The sequence below is a fragment of the Scyliorhinus torazame genome, chromosome 21 (genome assembly GCF_047496885.1).
Source record: "Scyliorhinus torazame isolate Kashiwa2021f chromosome 21, sScyTor2.1, whole genome shotgun sequence".
Classification (NCBI taxonomy): domain Eukaryota; kingdom Metazoa; phylum Chordata; class Chondrichthyes; order Carcharhiniformes; family Scyliorhinidae; genus Scyliorhinus; species Scyliorhinus torazame.
This window is the reverse complement of record NC_092727.1, coordinates 66,826,606-66,839,517: the sequence shown is the minus strand read 5'-3', so window position 1 is coordinate 66,839,517 and position 12,912 is coordinate 66,826,606.

Below are 12,912 nucleotides of genomic sequence, written 5' to 3'. Positions count from 1 at the left end.
CTTAAACAAAGGAGATTACAATGGGATGAGAGAAGAACTAGCTAAGGCAGACTGGGAGCAAAGACTTTATGGTGAAACAGTTGAGGAACAGTGGAGAACCTTCCAAGCGATTTTTCACAGTGCTCAGCAAAGGTTTATACCAACAAAAAGGAAGGACGGGAGAAAGAGGGGAACTCGACCTTGGATATCTAAGGAAATAAGGGAGAGTATCAAATTGAAGGAAAAAGCATGTAAAGTGGCAACGATTAGTGGGAGACTAGAGGACTGGGAAATCTTTAGGGGGCAACAGAAAGCTACTAAAAAAAGCTATAAAGAAGAGTAAGATAGATTATGAGAGTAAACTTGCTCAGAATATAAAAACAGATAGTAAAAGTTTCTGCAAATATATAAAACAAAAAAGAGTGGCTAAGGTAAATATTGGTCCTTTAGAGGACGAGAAGGGAGATTTAATAATGGGAGATGAGGAAATGGCTGAGAAACTGAACAGGTTTTTTGGGTCGGTCTTCACAGTGGAAGACACAAATAACATGCCAGTGACGGATAGAAATGAGGCTATGACAGGTGAGGACCTTGAGATGATTGTTATCACTGAGGAGGTAGTGAATGGCAGGCTAATGGGGCTAAAGGTAGACAAGTCTCCTGGCCCTGATGGAATTTATCCCAGAGTGCTAAAAGAGATGGCTAGGGAAATTACAAATTAAGTAGTGATAATTTACCAAAATTCACTAGACTCTGGAGTGGTCCCGGCGGATTGGAAATTAGCAAATGTGACACCACTGTTTAAAAAAGGAGGTAGGCAGAAAGCGGGTAATTATAGGCCAGTGAGCTTAACTTTGGTAGTAGGGACATGCTGGAAACTATCATCAAGGAAGAAATAGCGAGGCATCTGGATGGAAATTGTCCCATTGGGCAGATGCAGCATGGGTTCATAAAAGGCACGTCGTGCCTAACTAATTTAATGGAATTTTTTGAGGACATTACCAGTGCGGTAGATAATGGGAAGCCAATGGATGTGGTATATCTGGATTTCCAGAAAGCCTTTGACAAGGTGCCACACAAAAGGTTGCTGCATAAGATAAAGATGTGTGGCATTAAGCGGAAAGTAGTAGCATGAATAGAGGATTGGTTAATTAATAGAAAGCAAAGAGTGGAGATTAATGGGAGTTTCTCTGGTTGGCAATCAGTAGCTAGTGGTGTCCCTCAGGGATCAGTGTTGGGACCACAATTGTTCACAATTTACATAGATGATTTGGAGTTGGGGACCAAGGGCAATGTGTCCAAGTTTGCAGACGACACTAAGATGAGTGGTAAAGCAAAAAGTGCAGAGGATACTGGAAGTCTGCAGAGGGATTTGGATAGGTTAAGTGAATGGGCTAGGGTTTGGCAGATGGAATACAATGTTGACAAATGTGAGATTATCCATTTTGGTAGGAATAACAAAAAAAGGTATTATTATTTAAATGATAAAATATTAAAACATGCTGCTGTGCAGAGAGACCAGGGTGTGCTAGTACATGAGTCACAAAAAGTTGGTTTACAGGTGCAACAGGTGATTAAGAAGGCAAATGGAATTTTGTCCTTCATTGCTAGAGGGATGGAGTTTAAGACTAGGGAGGTTATGCTGCAATTGTATAAGGTGTTAGTGAGGCCACACCTGGAGTATTGTGTTCAGTTTTGGTCTCCTTACTTGAGAAAGGGCGTACTGGCGCTGGAGGGTGTGCAGAGGAGATTCACTAGGTTAATCCCAGAGCTGAAGGAGTTGGATTACGAGGCGAGGTTGAGTTGACTGGGACTGTACTCGTTGGAATTTCGAAGGATGAGGGAGATCTTATAGAAACATATAAAATTATGAAGGGAATAGATAGGATAGATGCGGGCAGGTTGTTTCCACTGGCGGGTGAAAGCAGAACTAGGGGGCATAGCCTCAAAATAAGGGGAAGTAGATTTAGGACTGAGTTTAAGAGGAACTTCTTCACCCAAAGGGTTGTGAATCTATGGAATTCCTTGCCCAGTGAAGCAGTAGAGGCTCCTTCATTAAATGTTTTTAAGATAAAGATCGATAGTTTTTTGAAGAATAAAGGGATTAAAGGGTTATGGTGTTCGGGCCGGAAAATGGAGCTGAGTCCACAAAAGATCAGCCATGATCTCATTGATTGGTGGAGCAGGCTCGAGGGGCCAGATGGCCTTCTCCTGCTCCTTGTTCTTATGTTCAATTTCAGACCCAAAGTCCTTCAACACTCTAATTTTCCTCAAGTAGAATTCCAGCTCTTTTCCTTCAAGGATTTCCTTCAAGGGCGGCATGGTGGCACAGTGGTTAGCACTGCTGCCTCACAGTGCCAGGTGCCTGGGTTCGATTCCAACCTCGGGTGACTGTGTGGAGTTTGCACTTTTTCCCCGTGTCTGCGTGAATTTTCCCCAGGTATGCCAGTTTCGTCTCACAGTCCAAAGATGTGTGGGTCAGGTGGATTGGCCATTCTAAATGACCCCTTAGGGTGGGACTGCAGGAATAGGATGGGGGATTGGGCCTAGGTAGGGTGGTCTTTCAAAGGGTCAGTGCAGACTTGGTGGACCAAGTGGCTTCTCTTTGCACTGTAGGGATTCTCTGATTCAAATTCAGAGGAGCTTGTGAAATTTAATTTAGCCACCGATTCTCATCAGACAGCAGTTCCCACTCCAGAGCAATGTTCAACAAGATGGTGCACTTCTCTTCTCAGCTTTGTTGGTCTTGGTTGCATAGATTCTCCAGAATTATTTTTGAATAATGACCTTATGGTTGATTCTGGTCATTCAATTTGTTTCAAATAATGTAAACAGTGGCAGCAGGTTATACTTGTTTATTACCTGCCACGAGGACCCCAGCCTTTGGCTCTCCTTTTATAACTGTGCCCTCACTTTCTTCTCCAATGCACATCCAGTAGTCTGGGCCCATCTCACATTAAGACCATAAGATGTAGGAGCAGATGTAGGCAATTCAGCCCATCGAGTCTTTTCCATCACTCAATGAGATTATGACTGATCTGATAGGATAATCCTCTACTCCACTTTCCCACCCTATGTACATAACCTTGATTTCTTTACTGATTGAAAATCTGTCTATCTCAGCGTGAACATACTTACCGACTCAACCTCTACGGCTCTCTGTGGTAAAGAATTCCACAGATTCACTATCCTCTGAAATAAGAAATTCCTCTTCATCTCTGCCTTAAATGGGTGACCCCTTAGTCTGAGATTCTGCCCTCTGGTCCTAAACTCTCCCACCAGGGGAATCAACCTCTCAGCATCTACCCTGTCAAGCCCCCTGAGAATCCTTCCTGTCTCAATAAGGTCGCCTCTCATTTCCTAAACTCGAGTGAGTACTGGCCTAACCTACTCAACCTCTCCTCGTGAGAAAATCCCTCCACACCGAGGGTCAACTGAGTGAATTTGCCCTGGACTCTTTCCAAGGTCAGTATATCGTGCCTCAGGTAAGGGTGCCACAACTGTTCGCAGTATTCCAAGTACAATCTATCTAGTGTCTTGTAAAGATTTAGCAAGACTTGCCTATTTTTATATTCTATTCCATTGGGGGCAGCACAGTAGCGGGGGCAGCACGGTAGCACAAGTGATTAGCACTGTGGCTTTACAGCGCCAGGGTCCCAGGTTCAATTCCTCACTGCGTCACTGTCTGTACAGAGACTGCACGCTCTCCCCATGTCTGCGTGGGTTTCCTCCGGGTGCTCCGGTTTCCTCCCACAGTCCAAAGATGTGCAGGTTAGGTGAATTGGGCATAATAAATTGCCCTTAGTGACCAAAAAAGGTTAGGAGGGGTTATTGGGTTACGGGGATAGAGGGGAAGTGAGGGCTTAAGTGGGTTGGTGCAGACTCGATGGGCCGATTGGCCTCCTTCTGCACTGTAGGTTCTGTGTTCTATTCCCTTTGAAATAAAGGCCAATATTCCATTGACCTTTTTGATGATCTGCTGAACTTGCGTGCTAGCGACTTCTGGTTGCGGCTATGCGGAGCTACGTCGCACATTCGGCAGCTCCCGCTAAAAACGGACTTTTGGGCTTTTTTCAGGACCCCAACGGCATTTTTTCGACGTTTCCCGGTGTGGGAAGGAGATTGCAATAGTTCCCCGACAGTGTATGGCTTGGACCAGGAGCGGGGCGACTAAAAAGTGGTGGTGAACCCAAAGAAGGTGCGAGGGAAGAAGAGAAAAATGGCGGCGGGTGGGGACCAGGCAGCGTGGATGCAGTGGGTGCAGGATCAGCAGGAGGTTATCCAGCGCTGCTTCAGGGAGATCAAAGCGGACTTGCTGGAGCCGATGTATGCTTCTATTGATAAGCTGTTGGAGACCCAGACGGCCCAGGGGGTGGCGATCCGCGAGGTCCGACAACGAGGACGAGATCTTAGGCCTTGCGGTAAAGGTGGAGGCGCACGAGGCGCTCCACAAGAAATGGCAGGAACGGTTCGAGGAGATGGAGAATCGGTCGAGGCGGAAGAATCTGCAGATTCTGGGCCTCCCGGAGGGGCTGGAGGGGCCGGATGTGGGGGCCTATGTGGTCACCATGTTAAACTCGCTGATGGGAGCGGGGTCCTTCCAGGGGCCCCTGGAGCTGGAAGGGGCCCATAGAGTGCTGGCGAGGAGGCCCAAGGCTAACGAGCCGCCGCGGGCACTCCTGGTGCGGTTTCATCGGTTCGTCGATCGGGAGTGCGAGCTCAGGTGGGCCAAGAAAGAGAGGAGCAGCAGGTGGGAGAACGCGGAGGTTCGAATATACCAGGACTGGAGTGCGGACGTGGCGAAGAAGAGGGCCGGGTACAATTGAGCGAAGGCGGTGCTGCACAGGAAGGGGGTGAAGTTTGGCATGTTGCAGCCGGCGCGACTGTGGGTCACCTACAAGGACCGGCACCATTATTTTGAGTCTCCGGAGGAGGCGTGGGCCTTTGTCCAGGCCGAGAAGCTGGACAGAGACTGAGGGTCGGGATGGGTGGTCGGGCATTGCTGTTGGGGTGTTACATTTTGAGGGGGGGTTCTTTGCTCTTATTTCTTTTTGGTTCGGAGAGGGTGGTTAGGGTGGGTTGGACACTGTTTTGGTTGGGTCTGTCGGGTGGGCTCGTGGAGGGGGGTAAGTAAATGGAGTAGGGGTGGATGGCCAGTAGGGGGATGGGGCCCCGCGGGGGAGGGTGAGGCCCGAGTCGGGGGTGAGGGGACTGGGCCTGTAAAAGGAGCGGCGTCAGAGGTGGTGGGGCCGGGCAGGTGGAAAGCGAGGGTTGTTTCCCGTGCTTGGGATGGAAGGGGGAGGCGGAGAGCCTGTGGATGGGTAATGGAGGAGGAGGGGATGTCCCACAATGGGAGGAGTCGAAGGAGAGGCGGGAGTAGCTGGGGTCAGCAGGAGTCAGCTGACTTGCGGGAATGCAATGGGGGGAGTAAAGCAGCGAGGAGGGGTCCTAGCTGTGGAGGTGTGGGGGGTGGGGGGGTGGGTGGGGGGGACCGGGTTGCTGCTGCTATGGTCAAGGGGGAGCTGGAGCGAGTAGAGGGGGTTGGGACAGGGGTCTGCCGCCATGGGGAAAGGGCCGGGCGTGGGGCGCGGGCGCGTGGCTGGCCAAGGAGGGGATATGGCTAGTCGGCGGGGGAGGGGGGCGGGTAGCCCCCTGATCCGGCTGATAACCTGGAATGTAAGGGGACTGAACGGGCCGGTCAAGTGGGTCAGGGTATTCGCGCATCTGAAGGGGCTCAAGCGGATGTGGTCATGCTCCAGGAGACACACCTGTAGGTGGTAGACCAGGTAAGAGTGAGGAAAGGGTGGGTAGGTCAGGTGTTTCATTCGGGGCTGGATGCCAAAAATCGGGGGGTGGCGATCTTGGTGGGAAAGAGGGTGTCGTTCGAGGCGTCGAGCATTGTGGCAGATAATGGCGGCAGGTACGTAATGTTAAGTGGTAAGCTGCAAGTGGAGGGGGTGGTGCTGGTCAACGTGTATGTCCCGAACTGGGACGATGCGGGTTTTATGCGGCGCATGTTGGGTTGGATCCCTGACTTGGAAGTGGGGGGCATGATAATGGGGGGCGGGGGGGGGGGGAGGGGGGGGGGGGGTGCGCGGGGGGACTTTAACACGGTGTTGGATCAGGCACTGGATCGCTCCAGGTCCAGGACGGGTAGGAAGCCGGCGGTGGCTAAGGTGCTGAGGGGGTTTATGGACCAGATAGGAGGGGTGGACACTTGGAGATTTGCAAGTTCGGGAGCTAGGGAATTTTCATTCTTCTCACATGTTCATAAGGCTTATTCTCGGATCGACTTTCTTATTATGAGTAGGGCGCTGATAGCGAGAGTAGAGGATACCGAGTACTCGGCGATAGCCATTTCGGATCACGCCCCGCATTGGGTAGACCTAGAGCTGGGGGAGGAGAGGGACCAGCGCCCATTGTGGCGCTTGGAGGTGGGGCTGTTGGCAGACGAGGAGGTGAGTGAGCGGGTCCGAGGGAGCATTGAGAGATACCTGGAGGCCAACGATAACGGGGAGGTCCGAGTGGGGATGGTATGGGAGGCGCTGAAGGCGGTGGTTAGGGGAGAACTGGGGCGAAATTCTCCCGAAACGGCGCGATGTCCGCCGACTGGCGCCCAAAACGGCGCCAATCAGACGGGCATCGCGCCGCCCCAAAGGTGCGGAATGCTCCGCATCTTTGGGGGCCGAGCCCCAACATTGAGGGGCTAGGCCGACGGCGGAGGAATTTCCGCCCCGCCAGCTGGCGGAAACGGCCTTTGTTGCCCCGCCAGCTGGCGCGGAAATGACATCTCCGGGCGGCGAATGTGCGGGAGCGTTAGCGGCCGCTGACAGTTTCCCACGCATGCGCAGTGGAGGGAGTCTCTTCCGCCTCTGCCATGGTGGAGACCGTGGCGGAGGCGGAAGGGAAAGAGTGCCCCCACGGCACAGGCCCGCCCACGGATCGGTGGGCCCCGATCGCGGGCCAGGCCACCGTGGGGGCACCCCCAGGGGTCAGATCGCCCCGTGCCCCCCCCCAGGACCCCGGAGCCCGCCCACGCCGCCTTGTCCCGCCGGTAAATAGGTACTTTAATTTACGCCGGTGGGACAGGCAATTTATCGGCGGGACTTCGGCCCATCCGGGTCGGAGACTCGCCGGGGGCTGCCGTGAATCCCGCCCCCGCCGGTTGCCGAAGTCTCCGGCACCGGAGATTCGGCGGGGGCGGAATTCACGGCAGCCCCCGGCGATTCTCCGACCCGGCGGGGGGTCGGAGAATGACGCCCCTGATCTCCATTAGGGCCCACAAGGAGAGGAGAGAGCAGGGGGAGAGGGAGAGGCTGATGGGGGAGATGGTGAGGGTAGACAGGAGGTATGCGGAGGTGCCTGAGGAGGGACTGTTGAGGAACAGGCGTAGCCTCCAGGCCGAATTCGACCTGTTGACCACCAGGAAGGCGGAGGCGCAGTGGAGGAAGGCCCAGGGGGCAATTCATGAGTATGGGGAAAAGGTAAGTTGAATGCTGGCGCATCAGCTTCGGAAGCGGGACGCAGCTAGGGAGATCGGGGGAATTAAGGACAGGGGAGGGAGTGTGGTGCGGAGTGGGGTTGGCATCAATGGGGTCTTCAGGGACTTTTATGAGGAATTATATCGGTCCGAGCCCCCACGGGAGGAGGGAGGGATGGGCCGCTTTCTGGACCAATTGAGGTTTCTGAAGGCGGAGGAGGGACTGGTGGCGGGATTGGGGGCCCCGGTTGGGCTGGAGGAGCTGGCCAAAGCGATAGGGAGCATGCAGGCGGGGAAGGCACCGGGGCCGGGCGGTTTCCCGGTCGAATTCTACAAGAAATATGTGGACCTGTGGGGCCCATTGCTAGTTAAGACCTTCAATGAAGGAAGGGAGGGGGGGGGGGGCTTTACCCCCGGCGATGTCCCGGGCACTGATCTCCTTGATCCTGAAGCGGGACAAGGATCCCCTGCAGTGTGGGTCTTACAGGCCAATTTTGTTAAATGTAGATTCCAAGGTGCTGGCGAAGGTCTTAGCCATGAGGTGGAGATGCCGGCATTGGACTGGGGTGAGCACAGTACGAAGTCTTACAACACCAGGTTAAAGTCCAACAGGTTTGTTTCGATGTCACTAGCTTTCGGAGCGCTGCTCCTTCCTCAGGTGAATGAAGAGGTCTGTTCCAGAAACATATATATAGACAAATTCAAAGATGCCAAACAATGCTTGGAATGCGAGCATTAGCAGGTGATTAAATCTTTACAGATCCAGAGATGGGGTAACCCCAGGTTAAAGAGGTGTGAATTGCATCAAGCCAGGACAGTTGGTAGGATTTCGCAGGCCAGATGGTGGGGGATGAATGTAATGCGACATGAATCCCAGGTCCCGGTTGAGGCCGCACTCATGTGTGCGGAACTTGGCTATAAGTTTCTGCTCGGCGATTCTGCGTTGTCGCGGGTCCTGAAGGCCGCCTTGGAGAACGCTTACCCGGAGATCAGAGGCTGAATGCCCTTGACTGCTGAAGTGTTCCCCGACTGGAAGGGAACATTCCTGCCTGGTGATTGTTGCGCGATGTCCGTTCATTCGTTGTCGCAGCGTCTGCATGGTCTCGCCAATGTACCACGCTTCGGGACATCCTTTCCTGCAGCGTATGAGGTAGACAACGTTGGCCGAGTCGCACGAGTATGTACCGCGTACCTGGTGGGTGGTGTTCTCACATGTAATAGTGGTATCCATGTCGATGATCTGGCACGTCTTGCAGAGATTGCCATGACAGGGTTGTGTGGTGTCGTGGTCACTGTTCTGAAGACTGGGTAGTTTGCTGCAAACAATGGTTCGTTTGAGGTTGCGCGGTTGTTTGAAGGCAAGTAGTTGGGGTGTGGCGATGACCTTGGCAAGATGTTCATCGTCATCAATGACGTGTTGAAGGCTGTGGAGAAACTACGTCATCTTCTTCACAGCCTTCAACACGTCATTGATAACGATGAACATCTTGCCAAGGTCATCCCCACACCCCCACTACTTGCCTTCAAACAACCGCGCAACCTCAAACGAACCATTGTTTGCAGCAAACTACCCAGTCTTCAGAACAGTGACCACGACACCACACAACCCTGCCATGGCAATCTCTGCAAGACGTGCCAGATCATCGACATGGATACCACTATTACATGTGAGAACACCACCCACCAGGTACGCGGTACATACTCGTGCGACTCGGCCAACGTTGTCTACCTCATACGCTGCAGGAAAGGATGTCCCGAAGCGTGGTACATTGGCGAGACCATGCAGACGCTGCGACAACGAATGAACGGACATCGCGCAACAATCACCAGGCAGGAATGTTCCCTTCCAGTCGGGGAACACTTCAGCAGTCAAGGGCATTCAGCCTCTGATCTCCGGGTAAGCGTTCTCCAAGGCGGCCTTCAGGACCCGCGACAACGCAGAATCGCCGAGCAGAAACTTATAGCCAAGTTCCGCACACATGAGTGCGGCCTCAACCGGGACCTGGGATTCATGTCGCATTACATTCATCCCCCACCATCTGGCCTGCGAAATCCTACCAACTGTCCTGGCTTGGTACAATTCACACCTCTTTAACCTGTGGTTACCCCATCTCTGGATCTGTAAAGATTTAATCACCTGCTAATGCTCGCATTCCTAGCATTGTTTGGCATCTTTGAATTTGTCTCTATATATGTTTCTGGAACAGACCTCTTCATTCACCTGAGGAAGGAGCAGCGCTCCGAAAGCTAGTGACATCGAAACAAACCTGTTGGACTTTAACCTGGTGTTGTAAGACTTCGTACTTAGCCACGAGGATTGAGGATTGTGTGCCGCAGGTGATCCACGAAGACCAGATGAGGTTCGTGAAGGGGAAGCAGTTGGATGCGAAGGTGCGGAGGCTCCTGAATGTTATTATGATGCCGGCAAGGGAGGGGGAGGCGGAGATAGTGGTGGCGATGGACGCTGAGAAAGCCTTCGATAGGGTAGAGTGGGGGTATCTGTGGGAGGTGCTGAAGAGGCTTGGGTTTGGGGAGGGGTTTGTCAGGTAGGTTAGGCTGTTGTATGAGGTCCCGATGGCAAGTGTGGCCACGAACAGGAGGAGATCTGAATACTTTCGGTTGCACCGAGGGACGAGACAGGGGTGTCCCCTGTCCCCCCTGCTCTTCGCACTGGCGATTGAACCCCTGGCTATGGCATTGAGGGAGTCGAGGAACTGGAGGGGGTTGGTGCGGGGTGGGGAGGAGCATAGGGTGTCGCTCTATGCGGACGACCTGCTGCTGTATGTGGCGGACCCGGTGGGAGGAATGCCAGAGGTAATGAGGATCCTCGGGGGGTTTGGGGATTTCTCAGGGTACAAGCTCAATATGGGGAAGAGCGAGTTGTTCATGGTTCACCCAGGGGACCAGGAGAGGGGGATTGGCGAGCTCCCACTAAAAAGGGCGGAGAGGAGCTTCAGGTATTTTGGGGGTCCAGGTGGCCAGGAGCTGGGGGGCCCTGCATAGAGTTAATTACACGAGGCTGGTGGAGCAAATGGAGGAGGGGTTCAAGAGGTGGGGCGCGCTGCCACTGTCCCTGGCGGGTAGGGTGCAGTCAGTTAAGATGACGGTGCTCCCAAGGTTTCTGTTCCTGTTCTAGTGCCTCCCCATGTTTACCCCGAAGGCCTTCTTTAGGCGGGTCAACAGGAGCATAACGGTGTTTGTGTGGGCGCGAGGGACTCCGAGGTGAGAAGGGTGTTCCTGGAGCGGAGTAGGGATGGGGGGGGCTGGCACTGCCCAATCTCTGTGGGTTCTACTGGGCCGCCAATGTGGTGATGGTGCGCAAGTGGGTGATGGAGGGGGAGGGGGCTGCATGGCAGAGGCTGGAGACGGCGTCTTGTGAGGGTACGAGTCTGGAGGTGCTGGCAACGGCGCCGCTGCTGCTCCCTCCAAGGAGGTATACCACGAGCCCGGTGGTGGCAGCTACCCTCAAAATCTGGGGGCAGTGGAGGCGGCACAGGGTGGAAGTTGGGGCCTCGGTGTGGACCCCAATACGGGGGAACCACCAGTTTGTCCAGGGAGAATAGACGGAGGGTTTTCGGGGTGGCACAGGGCAGGGATAAGAACGTAGGGGGATCTGTTTGTGGACGGGAAGTTTGCGAGCCTGGGTGAGCTGGAGGAGAAGTATGGGCTCCCCCCCCCGGGGAATACCTTTAGATATTTACAGGTAAGGGCGTTTGCCAGGCGGCAAGTGGTGGAATTCCCGCGGCTGCTGCCACGCACAGTACAGGACAGGGTGCTCTCGGGGGGAGTGGGTTGGAGTGGGGAAGATCTCGGAAACTTACCAGGTGATACAGGAGGAGGAGGAGGCCTCGGTGGTGGAGGTGAAAGGTAAGTGGGAGGAGGAGTTGGAAGAGTTCTGTTTTGTTTCGGTCCAACATCGTGGGCCGAAGGGCCTGTACTGCGCTGTATTGTTCTATGTTCTATGTTCTATATTCTATGTTCTAAGAGGAGATCGAAGAGGGGACGTGGGCAGATGCCCGAGGGAGGGTGAACTCTTCCTCTTCGTGCGCGAGGCTCAGCCTCATACAGTTTAAAGTGCTGCACAGGGCATACATGACCGGGACAAGGATGAGCTGGTTCTTTGGGGGTGAGGACAGGTGTGTTAGGTGCTCAGGGAGCCCAGCAAATCACACCCATATGTTCTGGGCATGCCCAGCGCTGGAGGAATTTTGGAAGGGCGTAGCGAGGACAGTGTCGAGGGTGGTAGGATCCAGGGTCAAACCGGGCTGGGGGCTCGCAATATTTGGGGTTGCAGGGGAGCCGGGAGTGCAGGAGGTGAAAGAGGCCGGTATTCTGGCCTTTGCGTCCCTGGTAGCCCGGTGAAGGATTCTTCTTCAGTGGAGGGATGCGAGGCCCCCAAGCGTGGAATCCTGGATCAACGATATGGCAGGGTTCATTAAATTGGAGAGGGTGAAATTCGCCTTAAGGGGATCGGTACAAGGGTTCTTTAGGCGGTGGCAACCGTTCTTGGACTTCCGGACAGAATGGTAGACATTGGTCAGCAGCAGCAGCAACCCCGGGGGGGGGGGGGGGTGGGGGGGTTCTATTTTATTTTTGTTTATTTACCCTGGGGATCTAAGGGGGTGTATATATTTGCTATGTTTGCTTTTTGTTAATTCAGGGTGTTAATTTATTATTTATGTATAGGGGAGGGGGGCAAGGGGGTTGTTTTACTTTGTTCTGTATTTAATTCTATTGGATTCCTTTTTCATTCTGTTGTTGATATTTTGTGAAAACCCCAATAAAAATTATTTATTAAAAAAAAAGAACTTGCTTTTTCTGGTTTATTCAAGAGGATCCCCAAATCCCTCTGTGCTGCAGCTTTCTGCAGCCTTTCTCCATTGAAATATTTAGCTCCTTTATTCTTCTGACATTATTTTCCATCTGCCAGGTTTTTTTGCCCGCTCACTTAACCCCTCTAGGTCCCCCTGTAGACTACTGGTCACCAGAACAGATTCCTGTGGCATTCCACTAGTTACTGGTCGCCATCCTGAAAATGCCCCTCTTATCTCAACCCTCAGTCATCTCTTAGTTAGCCTATCCTCTGTCCATGCTACTATACTGCCCCAACACCATGGGCTCTTATCCTTTTGTGTGATACCATACCGGATGCTTTTTGGGAAATCCAAGTATATTACATCTACTGGTTCCCTTTATCCACACTGCTCATTACCACCTCAACGAATTCTAATAAAATTGTCAGGGGCGATTTCCCCTTCATGAAGCCATGTTGACTCTATTTGATTCTATAATATATTTCTGAACACTCTGCTATTACATCCTTTAGAATGGATTCTAACATTTTCCCATTGACAGCTGCTAAGCTAGCAGGCCTATAGTTACCTGTTTTTTCTGTCTCACTCCCTTTTTGAATAAAGGTGTTACATTGGCAGTTTTCCAATCCTCCGGGACTT